This window comes from Tyto alba, unplaced genomic scaffold (assembly GCF_018691265.1).
Source record: "Tyto alba isolate M040663 unplaced genomic scaffold, T.alba_DEE_v4.0 Super-Scaffold_7, whole genome shotgun sequence".
Classification (NCBI taxonomy): domain Eukaryota; kingdom Metazoa; phylum Chordata; class Aves; order Strigiformes; family Tytonidae; genus Tyto; species Tyto alba.
In genome coordinates this window covers 259,860-276,450 of record NW_024881328.1, presented here as the reverse complement: position 1 = coordinate 276,450, position 16,591 = coordinate 259,860, and the positions used below count along the sequence as shown (strand labels likewise).

Genomic DNA, 16,591 nt, shown 5'->3' with positions numbered 1-16,591 from the left:
AAATGTAAAATCAGCTATACCTGCAAGCTTTTAACCAATATAAGCCATCTGTCTGAACTGGTAATACAGCATCAAGTAAGAACTGGGAGAATAGTAAAAAACTCCCCTTTCAAGGCTCCCCCTCTTTCCTCCCCCCTTTCTACTCTTTTTGTTTCAATTTGCAGGGGGACTGGGGGGGGTTGGGGTGGAGTGTATGTGTGTTGCATTTTCAACCTTCAATTCAGCCGCTTGTTTTAAGTCATTAATAGAAAACTGGAATATTAGTATTTCTGAATGATTTTGAAGAAATTATACTTTGCTCCTTGAGACATACATACTTTTGCTTTCAAACTAAGTCAGCTCTTAATTATGTTTAGTTAATTACTCTAACCACAGCAGATGGCTGACTCCGAAAGAGATAATCCCCGAAACAATCATTAGTTAGGATCAGCAATAATTATACTGTAGACCTAATGCATTCTGTGACTAAAAATGTCCATGCCATTTACAGCAGATCCATATTCTTTTTAACCTCAAGTATAAATTAGACATTTGTTCCATTTTTGCCAGTCAATACTTATGATGAACTTTCATGATTGCTTTTAAAACTCTCATATTTGTAAAAGAGAAATTGAATAACGGGGGGGGGGGCAGAAAATCACACACCTGACATTTTATTGTGTCCCAGAATTGTCCACAGTAATAATTACTAATGCAACTGAGCCCAACAAAAACAGAAAATAATCTCACCTTTAAAAGGAACAAAGGCAGGAAGTATGTGCAGCTTTATACAAAGAAAATGTTGTATTTTCTTAAAAAAAAAAAGGGGGGGAGGGCGGAAACTACTAATGTTTAATATAATAAAAATAAGGACACTACAAATAGGCAAAAGTTTACTAGAGGAAACAACAATCAAATCATTTTCACGTTTAACAAGGGGAAATTTCTTTAAATTACTTACCAATTCCATGCTTAAAACATTTGCTGAAATGTATATTAACATAGAAAAAAACCCCATTCTTACTCTTAAACAGGTTTTAACACGTAACTCCCTTCAAAGGATATTATCATGGATATAATAGTATCCTATCAATTTTAGTTAGGATGTGTGAAAACTATAAAGTGAATCCTGGGAAAATGTAAACAGTAGACTTACCTCCAACTTCCCATTTAACCTCTACACTCCCATGTGTTGCTTCATTATTTCAATGATTACCTCTAACACAGTGAAAAAGAAGTTGGAAGGGCAGAGGTAAAAAAATACTTCTTCAATGGCCAAGTGGAATTTTTAACAACTGACAGCCAATGGGAGAAGATTCCCACAACAACTGGTGTTCTCCTGCCTTACAGCAAGGCATTTAATCATACTGTATCATAGTCTTGACTGTCCATGACTATTTCTTGAGTCAATATGAGTGCTCTAATGCTGAAGATCTTACAGCTGCTGAAGGGAAGCACGTTATAGTCTCTCAGAACAGACAGTCCAGCACAATAGAATTCACTGCCAATCTGAAATGCAGTTTCATTTTATGAAGTAAAACGCGTCACCTCACTCTTCTCCCTCAAAGTGGGTCAAAGCCCAAAAAGGTCAGCGCACAGAAAGTAAACGCAGAGCACGTGTGCTGGCCATGGGGGTGGCCCTGCAGGCCAAGCAACACCCATGGGTTCCACACCGTGATGTCACAAAGGCCACAGAACCAAGGAGGAATGGGTGTAAAAGCAGTGTCATGCCAAAAAAATTACACAAAGCAACCAAGTACCCTGACCAAAACTTCACAGAGAAGGAAGTGTAGCACCCACAGGAACGGGTACAGTTCATTACAAACAAACTACAGACACAGGAGGCTCCCAGTGATGCTCCCCGCTCTAGTGACAAAGTCTGGTCAGGGACCTTTGAACACACAGTCTACTACTGCTATGATGTTTCAGACATCTGAGATGAAGTGTCAATATGATTAATGAGATTCACTTTACATGTCTCAAATTCTATACAAGCCTTAAAGGCCAGGTTAAATACTAAATATTCCAAGTTTGTCATAACTTCACTGTAATTATGCCACTTTCAAGACTTTAAGCACTTTACATAAAATTACCTCGGGAAAAAAGCCACCACAATAAAACTTTTTTTAGTAAAAAATCAACCAACACAATCAAGCTTTTTGTAGTAAATCAACCAACACAATCAAGCTTTTTTTAGTAAATCAACAGCAAGACTGGGTTATATTTCAGAGGTATCATACCAACTACACAGACACTTTTACCCACAAGTAACCTTAGTATATGACTGTCAGCTACACTGTGCAAGGCACAGGGTATATTTCTGCATTATGCTCTAAACCCTTTATACCCCTCACGTTTCTAATACCAGGCCAGACTCAAATCAGTGGTATAATAACTCATTGTTTATTGCATCAGAATCCATTATATCACAATTCCACAAATGTTTAACAGTCTTTACCCACATAAGATGGCTTACTAAAAGCCACTTAAAAGCAGATCCAAGTTATTAGGTTTGGCACAACTGAGTCGGGACTGACCTGACAAAAAAGGGAAACAGAAAAGGGACTAAGTTGCCATTGTACTATTTGGAAACACACACTGGCCTTTTTAAATAGACTCAGGATAAAATATGACATTTTTTAAAATGCATCTGTTTGACTCCATCTCACAAGATAAACTCATCATTAAATGATACATGCCACTCAAGTTTTAACTCGCAATCTTATTTTCTCCTGTTATACAAGTAATTGTGTTATTTTTAGTTATAAATAAACCTCATTTAGAATACTTCTGCATTCACACATTTCATGATCTTCATGATTATGGTAAAGAAAGAGCACTTATGAATGACAGAGGGCATTATAATTCAGTTCCTTTACATTCCATGGAGGGAGAAGGGGCACACAGGTCAGGTGAAATTACAATCCTCCATGATGCTTGCTTCTGGATAAATCTCAGAACGTATTCCTGAAAGCTGCATAATGCAGAGCAAAAAATACAGTCTATCCCATTTGGACCACAAAAAATGAATGGCCATACCAGGTACCCATCAGGCAACACAGCACTGCTGGGACTCAATGTTGAAGTTACCCAAGTCTACTTAAAACAAACATTACAAATGTAGAATATAAACGCTAAGAGCCTGGTTTAAATACATAAAAAGCAAACCTATCTGTATTCTTTGTTATTCTGTAGGAGGTTATCAACTTGATACATGTATGCCTAGCAGTCACAACTTACTTCAAATAAGCACCCCTTCAACTTCTGTTATTTCCACTTCTGTGTTGTTAGAACCAGAAAAGCTAACACCACCACCGCCAAAAAACAGAAATAGGTTAGTGAAGATAGCTTCTTACACAGATGTACACACTTTCAATCAGCAATACTCACCCTACAAAAACAGACTGCTAATACAATTAATCTGCATAAGCCACACCTTGCAGCTCAGAAAATTTTCAATTCAGTGACACAAAAAGAATCCCATCGTATAATTTACTTTTGCCAACAGGAAAGCTGTACACTCATGCTTTAGACAGAAGGATGACATTGGTACAGTGCAATTCTGTGGAGACACAGCTCACAGAGCGCAGAGAATGGAACTACGTATCTGTATTTCAATACCTCTAAGCATATTCTGAACAGCCAATAAGTATTGGCACTACTTAAAATTGGTGCAGAGCCTAGACTCTGTCATGACCACAGAAATTGAAATAATATTATCTGAAGAACATTCAAATGCAAGGATTCTCTGGCATTACTTCAGTAAGCGCCCAAAAGAGGCAATTCCACCAGATTCTGTCAAACAAATGTTTCATCATTTCAGAACTGACATTTCACAAAACCTTCTGTTACAAGAAAAAAGTTTAAAAAAAAAAAAAAAAAAGAAAAAAAGAGAAAAAACAAAACAAAACAAAACAAACAAACAAAAAAAAAAAAAAAACAAACCAAAAAAAAAAAAAAAACAAACAAAAAAAAACACAGAATGGTTTGGGTTGGAAGAGACCCTCAAACATCTAGTTCGAATCCCCTTGCCCCGGGCAGGGCCCCATTCCCCCAGCCCAGGGGGTTCCCAGCCCCGTCCAACCTGGCCTTGAACCCTTCCAGGGAGGGGGCACCCACAGCTGCTCTGGGCACCCTGGGCCAGCGCCTCCCCCCCCGCACAGGGAAGGATTTCTGCCTCAGAGCTCACCTAAATCTGCCCTTTTTCGGTGCAAAACCGTCCCCCCTCGTCCCATCCCCACCTCCTGACCCAGAGTCCCTCCCCCCCTCTCCCGCCCCCCCTTTAAGCCCTGGGAGGCCGCTCGAAGGGCTCCCCGGAGCCTTCTCTTCTCCAGGCTGAACCCCCCCAACTCTCTCAGCCCGGCCCCCCAGGGGAGCTGCTCCAGCCCCCCCAGCATCTCCGTGGCTCCTCTGGCCCCGCTCGAGCAGCTCCGGGTCCTTCTGCTGTTGGGGGCCCCCGAGCTGGCCCCAGCACTGCAGGGGGGTCTCCCCAGAGCGGAGCAGAGGGGGACAATCCCCCCCCTGGCCCTGCTGCCCCCCCTGCTCTGGCTGCAGCCCAGGGCACGGGGGGGTTCTGGGCTGCCAGCACACAGTGCTGGCTTGCAGGCAGTTTTCCAACCCCCAACACCCCTGAGTCCCTCTCCTTGGGGCTGCTCTCCAGCCACTCCTCGCCCAGCCTGGATTTGTGCGTGGGATTGCTTTGACCCACAGGCAGGACCCTGCCCTTGGCCTTGTTGAAACGTATCACTGCAATATTTTATACTGACTTGGAATGAGTATCAGTTTTTAAGGATTATATTTTTGTGCATGACAGTTCGGCTTAAACAGAAGAAAAAGATGTTTCCTGTTTCTGTGTAAAAAGCCAATCTTTAATTCCCTGCATAACTATTTTTTTCATATTGTGATTATGAAACTTTGATACTTGGTTCATCTGCACTAGATTCTAGTACTACTACATCTTGTTCTACAGAAGCAAGACTAATAGTGTTTTATACTATTACCTGAGTTTGTAAGGGCACTGAGCAAACTATATCTACATCTACCTCTATAATTTTTTAAATGATAAAGCATTATTCAGTCTTCACATACTGATACTCAATGTTTTTTTCATACAAAGCAAAAAAAAAAACAACAATCTTTCTTCGAGTAGCTCTGAAATAGCTAACAGAAACCCACATTAGAAATCCTATGGCAACAGAAGTTTGAAATTTAGTAAGTGTTGAAAAAGCACAGAAAATAAATTGGAAGTGAACAATTTTGCTAGAATGCTTTGTACAGAAATTACTATTTGGCTCTGTCAGACAAAAACTCCATTTCTAAGGATAGCTGCAAAAACAATCAGAATATTAAGATGAAGAATTATAATGCACGATACCTTTGTGCCCAATTTATCCAGTCATTTGATAATGAGGTAATTTTTAACACTTAGCTAAAAAGACAATGCATTGCTTCTTTGTTGGCAATAGTTTGTCAATACGCCCATTTCACTGCAGTTTATAGTAAAGAAAACTCTGAACTAAACCCATAAATACATGTAAGTAGGCTTCACGTAGGAAATCTCAAGAAAGTAACTCAGATAGGCGGGCAGAGCAGGGGGGCTCTTACAACGTATTCCTTGACATGGCAGCATATGTTGAAAGACTCGTAATAATTATATTTTGCTCTACAGTCTTACAAACCTAATTTTTTGCTATGCTCCCAGCACTATGAACATCAGACCCCCAGTTTCCAAGCACTATTAAGATAAACAGGGCTAGTCGGTAATATGTTATCTGGCCACTACCTAGTCTAGCATTATGTGACTGAGAATAAACTCCATCACCCTCTTTCACAGTTATCCATATCCTGTTCTCTTATCCACCTGTCTAAACTGAAAAATTCTACTTTTTCAGGTTCTTTTCCCGAGAATCACTTGGATGTCTTCCCTGCTCATATCTACAACTTTATCTAAGGTATGAAACAAGCATTCCTGCATATAATTACTCAGTGTCACGCTCCATATTATTTTGCTTACAAGTTATCATGCATCTGAATTTTTTACTTGCTGATGTCTATCAAGCTAATTATTTCATTCAGCTATGCACCACTTATGAACAAGATACCTAGATATTTCACAGAGACGAGGAAATGCATTTAGAACTCATGGAAGTATGGATGGACATTTCTATCATTACCCTTCTCCTCACCTACCAAGAAGGGATAATAAAGGGTAGTGTCATTTTAGAAACTAAGATACCAGAATGACCAGTGACGTGCAGCAGCAGTCTCTTTCAGATACACTTCTCAAGCAGGTCTTTAAGGCAGTCAAACTTCAGTGCCAAAATACTATCACTGACACAAAGGATTGCTTTGACTGGACTTTAACAGGAAAGAAGAGGGAAGGGGCGTCTGAACACCCATGTTGTAAAGAAATCCATTAAAATCAGAAGTGTGAAATAAAAACCGTTACTTTTCATTTCTCTGACTCGAATCATAACCCTCATTGCCTTAAAGACATCAGACATTCTAATAGTAAAAGACAGATATCCTGCACTGGCAACTTTAGGTGAGGAAGCTCCTGGGCCTCACAGGACTAAACACTTGGGGACTTGTTGCTAAGATCTTCATTAACTGGTCATTTTGTACTTTAACTGTGTGGACGGCTAGGTGTACTCCTCTTTTGCTGTTTTCACTCCAACTTGAAGTATATCCAATAAAACCATGGTCCAGTAATAATAAAGGGAAGAACACTGCCTTGTTGTAAATACCTTCTCGTTTCATTAATACCAACAGAAGCTCCTGGGGTGTTCATTTTCCATAGGATACAGCAGGCCAGCTGTGAAAAAATAGCTCAGTTGTTTGAATGGCAAAAGCACCAAGAACTTTTTCCCCAGCAAAGCAAGTGAGCTTAACAGGGTCATATACTAGGTTAAGATGTGTATCTTTTCCCAAATTAATGCTATTTTAAAGTCACTGTGATCCAGTCAATTTTTGACACTACCTGCTTTTCTAATCTGCCTGAGTTCTCTGGATCGTTCAAGCACTAGAAAGCTCTACATATATGAAGAACTGGATTTGGCTTTTCCAACTTACTTTTAGTTTACATAGAATCATTTCACTTAATTGCCTGTGAGCCTGTGAGATTATGCCTTAATCTCCAATAATTACATACTTAAATAGATGCCTGGCAAAAAAGTTTATCTTCCCTCTATATTCTTAATTTTTTCTCAAAGATATTTTCCATTCAGTAAAGAAAGCCTAAACACACTTCATTCTGTAAGAACCGGGTGAGAAATGCTCTTTCCATCTAAATCTCCATTCATGAAGTTCAGTGAGAATCTGTATCATACTTTCAAGTGACCTAGTCATTCATGGGACAATTCTGACAAGTTTTTTCAAGATTTATGATACAGGAGTGTCCTGCAGTCAACGTTTTTTTTTTAGCTTGCTAAATACCACCACTGAGAATGGTAAAAAGGAAAGAGCATAATTAACTTTTATTACCATGTGACAGTAGCCCACATACGGGGGTTTTAGGACAGCACTTTCGAATGTTTTTAATGTTAATATCCAGATATATACCACTTGGTAACATATCTACCTCCTAGTTTTGTTCTCCTTATCTTTCTCTAAAAGAAAGGGAAAACAACAGATTGAAAAAATGAAAATGGTATTTTAGTTGAGCATAACTAAGAATTTCTTACCCATAGTAGTTATGTATTGTAAATAACAGTGAAAGGAATACTAACTACAAAATAATCTCTTTTAAAATGAATGTGAAAACAGGTGAAAGTCACATAGGTAACGGGGCTCCATACACCACATTAGAGCTTTCTGACCTTGCCTATGACAGTGCAGCACACGAGGCAGCTGACGGGCAGAGCAATTGTTGCAGCAGTTAACCAGGCTGCTCCTTCTGGCAATTTCGGGGGGAAATTTCTTCAGGAGTTGCCTTTCAGGAACTTCTGGTGTCCTGCTGCAGACAGCAATGGCTGGCGCCAGAAGCCTCTCGCTGTACCGGCGCCTACGGGCCGTTGGGTGAATGGCGAGGGCCTGGGCCGGCGGCCTACCGCTCGCCCTCATCAGGCCGTGCCGGAGGCGCAGCGGGAGAACCGGCAGGTCCCGGTGCAGCTCCGAGGGCGCCAAGCGAAGGGGCCCCGGGGCCTGCGGACCACCCGGGGAGGCCTGCAGGCACCCGCCACGGGCCCCCGCTGCTGTGCCCAGGGCATCGGCGCGCTCCGCTCGGGCACATCCCCCCTGGGTTTGTTCGACAAATCAGTATCCATATATTTATCAAGATGAATCAGACCTGAATAAGCAATGGTAGTTTCTTGCACTGTCATCTAAACAGTTGGGAAAGATTAATAGCAGCTATTTTGTCTCTGACTTTTCTAGATAAACAGGTGGGGGGAGGGGGGGAGTAAAAACAGAAACCCCAACATTTTGACAATTTCCATGCAGTAAAATAGCAGCTGTCCAAGGACATGTAAGTAATTCTCCTTTCAGCAAAGCACTTCTAATTAAACCTGATTATTTTAGCAGAATAAGCTGGTTTTAAATAAACACAGAATTGACTCACTGAAGTCTTTACACATAATTCTCAATGTTACGGACACTTCACTGAACTGTATTTTATTTTTAAATGCAAGTAGAAGCAATTTTTGGGGGTAGCTGGCTACTGTAAGTGTTCTACTGAGCTCAACTAGTGCTCTTTTATTTTTCCTTACGTTGATCTTAGTGTGTTTATAAAGTTACGTGCATGATATACAAGAGTCTATTATCTAACAGCCTGTTAGCTAAACAAAAAGTAATATCCAAATTTTGCATTGTTTTTTGCTCAACTGAATGGAGTTCAAATAACAGTCAACTTAAGGGCACCTTCAAGAACTAAGTTTAAATTTCTTGTAATAAGTTCTGAAACTGCTGTCAAATGATTACACTGGTATTTTACATTTATACTTCATAAAAATTCCTGTCATCATAACTGTAATTAGTATTGTACAAAATGTTTCCATTGCCAGCTCTACAACTGAAAAAAAAAATGGCAACAACACTTCACCTTTTAGACTAACACTCCAAGAGAGGCAAGTAGTACCTGCAGATGCAGGTAAGGGAAACAGCCACTACATTCCCAGATCTATTATTTTGATTAAACATGAATGAGAGTCAAGTTTTAAACAAAAAAAAAAAATACTGTCTCTTCTAATTTTTTTAGGAGTCCTAAAATTATAAGAAACTTGTAGTTCAGCTACATTTAAATAAATTATCTTAACAACTGCATATTAGCACCAAATCAACAATATAAACAACAGAAAAGCAATCTATGCAGACTGTATTCTAAATCAGCTTAATACCTATATTCTGAAATCAACTGTTTACATATGTAGCTCTCAACATGAACTTTCATTAGTACTATATAATGGCATTTATTACTAAAGAGTCAAACAGGATAAAGCAGCGTTGCTTAGAAGCTGGGTATTCCTGACCATTGTATGATTCGTCCACAATTTTCTAATCCATTTCTGTGTTCTTAATGAGCATTGTATTTTACAAAAGCAACAGGTCTCAAATAAAACATTGTATTAATTGAAGAGATATTCGGTGTGCAAAACACCTGTTAAAACTCACCTCATATTAAGGAAAATCCCTAAACATAAAACATCTTCCTGTCTGTCAAAGTATGTATTTATTTCAAATAAATCCTGCTTAAGAGCTCAATAAATCTTTTCAATCTCAAGATCTGTTTCTTCATCTCCTACCAATACACATGTCAGTGCACTTGCACAAGATAGTAACTTCAAGCATTTTAACTCTATTGGAGCTGCCTCAGGGGAGACACAGAACTAAACAGAAAATATAATCCAAAAGAGAAATACACACTGTGGCCAACAAGTTCAAAACTGGGACGACTGAAGCCAATGCCTTTATTTGTGCTTTTCCAAAACCTGACCTTCAATCTGTCAGAAGCAGTTTCAGCTTTTCTGCTTTTTGTCAGTTAGAAACACAGTTCCATTTTAGCCACTGTGTTGTACACCTCTTCCCATGGTTCAAAAGCCAGACTTTATCTCCTCAAACTCAAAATCTAGGCCTAGCTCCAACTACAGGCACCAACAGAGCTTGAGAAAAACTTACAGAGAAATTGCCCTGCTGAAGCTTTGATGGCAAAAACTGCCAAAGGCATGTCTGGAAATCGTTAACATTCAAAAGTGTTAAAATTCATGCTTGTGACAAACATGCTGGTTAATATTTCCCTAACTGAACCCTGACTATCTTGGCTAAAGAATGATAGAAGGCACTAAATAGAAGGCTAACTTTGTGAAACCTAATGTATCTGCTCTAGCACACGTATACAAAAACGGCCCAAAAAAACTCACTACAAACAGCATATTTTGCCTACCCGGTATTATTTTGCTTCACGCTGGGAAAAAAGTGCATTAGAAATGAGTGGGCAGAGAAAATGCCCATCTAAACAGTTAAACTTTAAAAACATAAGCTACGGGAAAGATAATTTCGGGAAAAAATAACTACAAACCCAGATATCTATTTGTGTGTAGGAACTCCACGAGTCAAAGTAACCAACTCAGAACTAGTTCATGGGCACTCCCTTGTAAAACTTCCAAACAATAAAGATGCAGAGAGAACTACTCCTTTACCCAGCAGTCCTAAATTTACAGACTACTATAATACCTCATTATACTCCAACCAGTAAGAAGGGGCAAGGATCTTAATCAAACTCCTTCATATGAAATGGTCTAGTCTGCGTTAGCTGCTGCAACTTAACAATTTTTTTCATCCTAACAATTTAAGACACTATTTTACTCCTTTAAAAATTTTTAAAACTAAAGCAGTCAGCATACTCTTGATGAGAATTGAGTTATTGGATACTAAGTCAGAGTTACAGAAAAGCATTCGGAAGAAACAAATCTTTTGAATGTGTACCTGTAGCAGTCTCGAGCTTTGCACTGGGTCCTATGCACAGGTTTTAGAATAGCACCAAGCTTCAGTCTCACTGTTCTAACATTAATACTGTTTTACATTTAAACAAAAAGGGAAAAACCAAAAATCTAAACTACATGCAGCTCTCCAATGCCAACGAAGACTAGTTGTGGTCCATATGATAGTGAATAGGGGTCTATCAGCCTCTCGTCATTATGTGAGTTTTGGCACCTTGACTGAAAAAAAACAAAAACAAAAACAAAAACACCATTGAGGAATGCTAACTCCTCCTTTCTAAGCTCTTAAATCACCTTGTAGTGTCATCTAGCAGGAACGCAATGGTTCCCACTGACAGTCTGAAGCAGCAAGGCTGAGACACAGATATATGGTTTCCACGTTTTCATGAGGTTCCACTCACATAGTTCTTTGGAAACCCAGAACCAGTTCTAGAAGGAAGTAAATCGATAACTAGCGTAGAACAGAATAAGTCAACTCTATCATTGGCATCCACCCTCATTTCTAAAATATCTTTCTTGGGTTATTTGTTCATTCTTTCTCCCAGTTTTAAAGCATTATGATCTTTAAAAAAAAAAAAAAAATAAAAAATGAGACATTTAAGCAAAACAAAATGACAAAAATTCCAAGTCCACTGGAGTTTAGGTAAGGAGAATAACTAGAAGGGATAATAATGGGTTTCTTAAGATACAAAGAAATAAAACCAAGCCTCAACAGAAGCCATGGCAGCTATTACCATGTTAGAAGAATATCCTTGCTGACTCCATTCACAAATATTATTCTTACAAACCAAGCAGATGCAAATCTGACATCTCGCTGTTATTTACACACTTGAAGGAAGTGGTTAGACATAAAAAACCTGTCAGATTGCATTTTTATTTCCACATACTGGAGAGAAAGAAGATAATAAACCGTCTATATTTCTACCTACAAAAACAAAGGTACATGTCAGAATATGTATCTAGATTTCAGGCTTCTAACAAAGCCAAATGCTAAACATTACATTTTCCTACATTACTAAAGAATACCAGTTAAAATACAGGAGTCCATTTTAGCTGTATCAGGTGTTGTCTTCTTGGCAAAGGCTGACAATCATTTAAAGAATGATACACAGTATTCCCATACGTTATTTTTTCAGATTTTAAAGGCATTCTGGTATATGATGGTCATATCTGAGTAACAGACAAAACTGTAGCTCTTTTGCAGGGTGAGGATGAAGGAAGCCTAAGTAGCCCCAACTCCTGCCACACAGCATTCACTGCAAGAGGATGGCAACAAGAAGCGTGCGGTGAGGACCCATGGCTGCACTCCAGATTGCGATCTGCCCTTCTCTGTGCAGCAAGAACAGCTGTATCCCTTGACTCCAGATGCCCCACCACCACTCTACCACCTCCCTTCCCTCTTCCCCACAGGACATAGAACTGACAGGAATCAAAAGGCAGCCCACGAACCAGTAGCTCCAGCAGCACCCATCAGGGCTGTCCCTCCTGTTTTACAGGAAAGCAGTTCTGTCAAGCAAGCTAAACTAAAGTTTCAAGACAAGTTCAGCTGTGAGGCACCGAGCTTTAAGACTCTCTACAGAGACGGAATATGCAAAAAAAATTTAAAAAATAGCAAGGGAAACATTTTTAAAACACCAGGATTGTAGGACATTGGGAAAAACTGACCAGGGTACAAGCCAGCTAGACAGCGGGGGAGTGCAAACATGTATTTCTGGCATCCAAATCAGGACATTTCATAGGCATTGTCAATGTTATGCACTGCTGTAACTTAGAATATGAAATTATGTAAAATTTTATTTAGTAACAGAAGCAATTCAGTATTGTGTTTAAAAAACTGATGTAATCTTCTTTTATAAAACAGATTAGTGTAGGACTGTACTCCAGGTCACCGGTCTTTCCAATGAGGCAGCCAGCATTAAGGGGCTTGTTAAATGTTAAGGAGGCATCATACCTAAGGCTATCCCATGAAACCAGTATTTTGCAGTTAATGCTCTCAACATGAAGAGGTCATAGCTTCACAAAGAATGCTCACTGGCACTCATTCCTCAGTAATCCTCAGAATACATGGATAAGTATTTTGAGGGGAAAAAAGTGCAAATCAAGTGTTTTCAAATACCATGTCTTCACCACCTCTTGAGAACAGAAGCCCTTGAACAAATTAATGTCGGTTGAATCCCTCTTCTTTTCTTCCCCATGGCATTTTTCCTGCCTTGTTCCCCTCAAAATAAACCTGTATCTACATGCTCTAGCCACTCTATTGTCCCCACCCTTTTCTCTATATATAACGTGAGCTAATATGTCAACAATCTCCAAAAACCTCTTTCTACCCCAAGCTTGGAGGAACACTGCCTCTATTCCTCACCTACTTATTTTTCCTCATAGTGTGAGCAAACACAGATTTCTTGCATATGCTGTCTACAAGTTCTTTAATAATAGCTATTTAATTTGAAAATATTTATTATTTTAACTATCTACTATGAAATTATTTCTTTTAGCTGAATCATAATTTTTTTTCCAGGTTTCATTTTCAGTTCAAGTGTTTCTCAACACTGCAGATACCTCCTATTATAAATTAAACTGTACCTAATTTTACTTCCATATTAAGATATGATTATAGAAAAAGTGGACATTTTGAAAAACAACAATGGTTTTGATTAATAATTAGCTACACATTTTTTCATACTAGTTTACAAAAAAAAAAAGTAGTCTTTTGTAACAAGAGCACAATATTATTTTAATATGAATTTGTGTTGGAACTGCAAAATTTGACTTAGCACCTTTCTAAACTTTAACAAAATAACCAAGAACATGCACTGGTATTACCTGGTATAGAACTTCAGTAACATTTATCGTGGTATGTACAGCACTACTGCAAATTCTATGCCCTTTATAATAGCAACTTTAAAAGGCCAACCTTAAAAAAAGAATTCATTGTAGACTCATTTAACAGAGGAGAGTAAGGCCAAAAACGCACTTTAACCATTGTTTTACCATGTGAAATCCGCTAGGCTGATACTCAGAGCAAAATAAAACTGGACTTGTGCAGAGTGATATCCACCTAGTCCTCATCAGCAAGAGATGAAAAATTACTTGAAGTAAAAATAACACATCAACTATAATAAATATAGAAAAGGCACATTTCCTATTCCTATAAGAAAAGCTGACAAAAAGGCAGTTTTGTTTTATTTAAAAACTAAGTTTATGTTAGACATGGAACAGTTCTGCAAATGATAAGGTATGAAATACCAGTACTTGACAACGTGCACGAAACATGCATTTTGTTACTGTATTTGTCCAATGACTATTCAGAATTTTTCATAAATACTACTCATCTAACACCTAAATAGACTTAAATTTTTTTTCAATCCCATGCAAATCAGATATATTTGCTCATCACTACTATCTGATAAGCATTACAAAAAAGCAGTGGTCTGTCTGAGAATAAAAAAAAAAAAATTTCAACTCTATATATTCTTTCTTCAACCTATAAACACTTCAAACTATTAACCTGGGAAAGAGAGAGGGAGGGGGAGAGGAAGAAGCACAGAAGAAAAGAACTGAACACTTGGCACTACAGAATAATAGAGAACATTAACAGCTTACTGTGAAGAGTGGTTTAATCAGGAAGTAGCCATTATCCTGTCGCTACAGAGCAATGACAGCACTCCAACACAGCAAGCCGTGGTTTTCGTGTTGGGTTTGTTTGTTGTTTGGTTGGTTTTGTTTTTGTTTTTGTTTTTTTTTTTTTTCAGTCAAGAAGGAAGAAAGAATGCATGCTATCATGCCCGAGCTTTGATGAGCCCAAAGGTCACCAGACATCTATTGCGAAAAGCTACCCTGAAAACGAAATTCAAGCAAGCACTTACAAAGCTGTATTTGAGGAAGCATCTAAAAATCTACTACAACCTCCCTCTGTGTTACACACAAAACATGGCTGTCTTATTCAGAGATCAGCAATTATTGTAATGAGATACTGTCGGAGAGGGTCAAATAGTACTTCCTGCAGTTTACACATCTTGATTTCCTGGTAAACAATCTGAAAGGCAGGTGGAGCACTGAGCTCACTAGTAAACACACATGCTCACGTGACCAAAGGGTGAAGTACGCCGTCCTAATAACATGTGTATCTGTATTTTAATTACAGGAAGCAACGAAGCAGCAGAAAACAGAAATGATTACACCATGAAAGGATTTATTTACACAATGTTACGTAGTCATCAATGCCATATTTGGTTGCTTTTTTAAGCCATGCTCCAAAAAAATATTTTCTTTTAAATGATGCTTATGTATGCACACAAACAGAACAAACTGCTCATAAAGTTGTTTCGGTATGAGAAAGTGCTATGAAATGATAACCTGAATCAACCCCGGAAAAACCTGAAACTGAAAAAAACAAATGCTAATCACTGTGTTCAGAATTTAGGCAATCTCCGAAAAAAGTACAATTAAAGAAATCTACTAACACTATTCAGAAACTATCAAAATTAACTTATTGAACATAATTTTTAAATTAAAAAATGCCCTTTTTTGTTGTTGTTGTTGCTGCTGTCATTTTTTAAAATAGCTTCCTAGCACTTTCCATCCTCAGAAAATTAATCACATATGGACTAGACACATGGCAGTGATCCAATGAGAAAAGGTAGTTGTTTCTTACCTATAATCTTTCCAATAGTTAATTTCAACAAGCTCTAGTTTAAAAAACAGATTTTCATAGTGGAACTTAGAGGGCCATGGGCTGCTATGAAAATTAAAATGAAAAACAAGAAAAAGCCCCAAGCAATAACTCCCCACAAAAATATCGTTAACGGAAGAAAATGCTTGCTACTCCTAAGCAACTAGAGTAAAGTATTTGGTCCACTGACAGAAGACATAATTTCTTTAAGTGATAAATACTGTCAACTTAATACACAAGTCAATGCTAGTGAAACTGCTACAGTGTCCTAAAACAACAGCACAAGGGCTTAAACTTTCACATGCAGTAAGATAAAAGATTAATCGCATATTACAGGAAATATGCAATGGTGGGGGCAGGCGGAGAGGGTATATTAATCAATTAATTCTTCCTGTCTCAGAAACTCTGTAGCATGAAACAAGACGACCTAGGGAATACACTGAAGTAACAAGTCTACAGAAACACATCAAGGAACAGAACAATAAAGAAGTTTCTAATAACAATGTTATAAATACATTGCAGCCATTTTTCACATTAAGTTCAAGAAAGGAACAAAGGATAGCTATGAGGAAAAAAAATACAGAAAGCATTACTTGAAAGATCATGAAATACAAGTGTATCTGTATCAGCTACAAGATGCAGCTTGTGACAATGAAGGAGCTATACTGCCATCACAATTCCCCAAACGACGTAAGATACATTAGCAAGAGGGATCACTGTAACCAAAACAATACCCAAAGTAAGACTTTTGAAAGCTGTGCTTGTTATAGATACAATTAGTACAGCTACAATTTCCTAATCAAACACTTGGATACTACTCATTCCCGTAAGTAAAATCACATCAAAACTTTGGCATTTCCTTCATCTGGTTTTCTATTGTTACTCATCTTACAAAAAAAGCAATCTTGTCAAACAATATATAGTGCTCCTCAAGAAAACAGTAAAAATCCAAACCATCAAATGAGAAAAGCCTTCCACAAAGACAAGGAATATCAGCAGAACTCTTCAC

General features: G+C 38.3%; 1 protein-coding gene across 15 annotated transcripts in view; it reads right to left on the bottom strand.

Annotated features, from left to right (window-relative positions):
- The window catches only part of BAZ2B (bromodomain adjacent to zinc finger domain 2B), a 163,601-nt gene that overhangs the window by 88,923 nt on the left and 58,087 nt on the right, over positions 1 to 16,591 (bottom strand). Inside the window, exon 1 of one of the 15 annotated variants that reach the window (XM_032992637.2) lies at positions 14,514 to 14,621. The exons of the other annotated variants lie outside the window; for them this stretch is intronic. The gene's annotated coding sequence lies outside the window, so the exon portion shown is untranslated. Of the gene's footprint in view, positions 1 to 14,513; positions 14,622 to 16,591 lie in introns of those variants that run through there. 15 annotated transcript variants of the gene reach the window in all.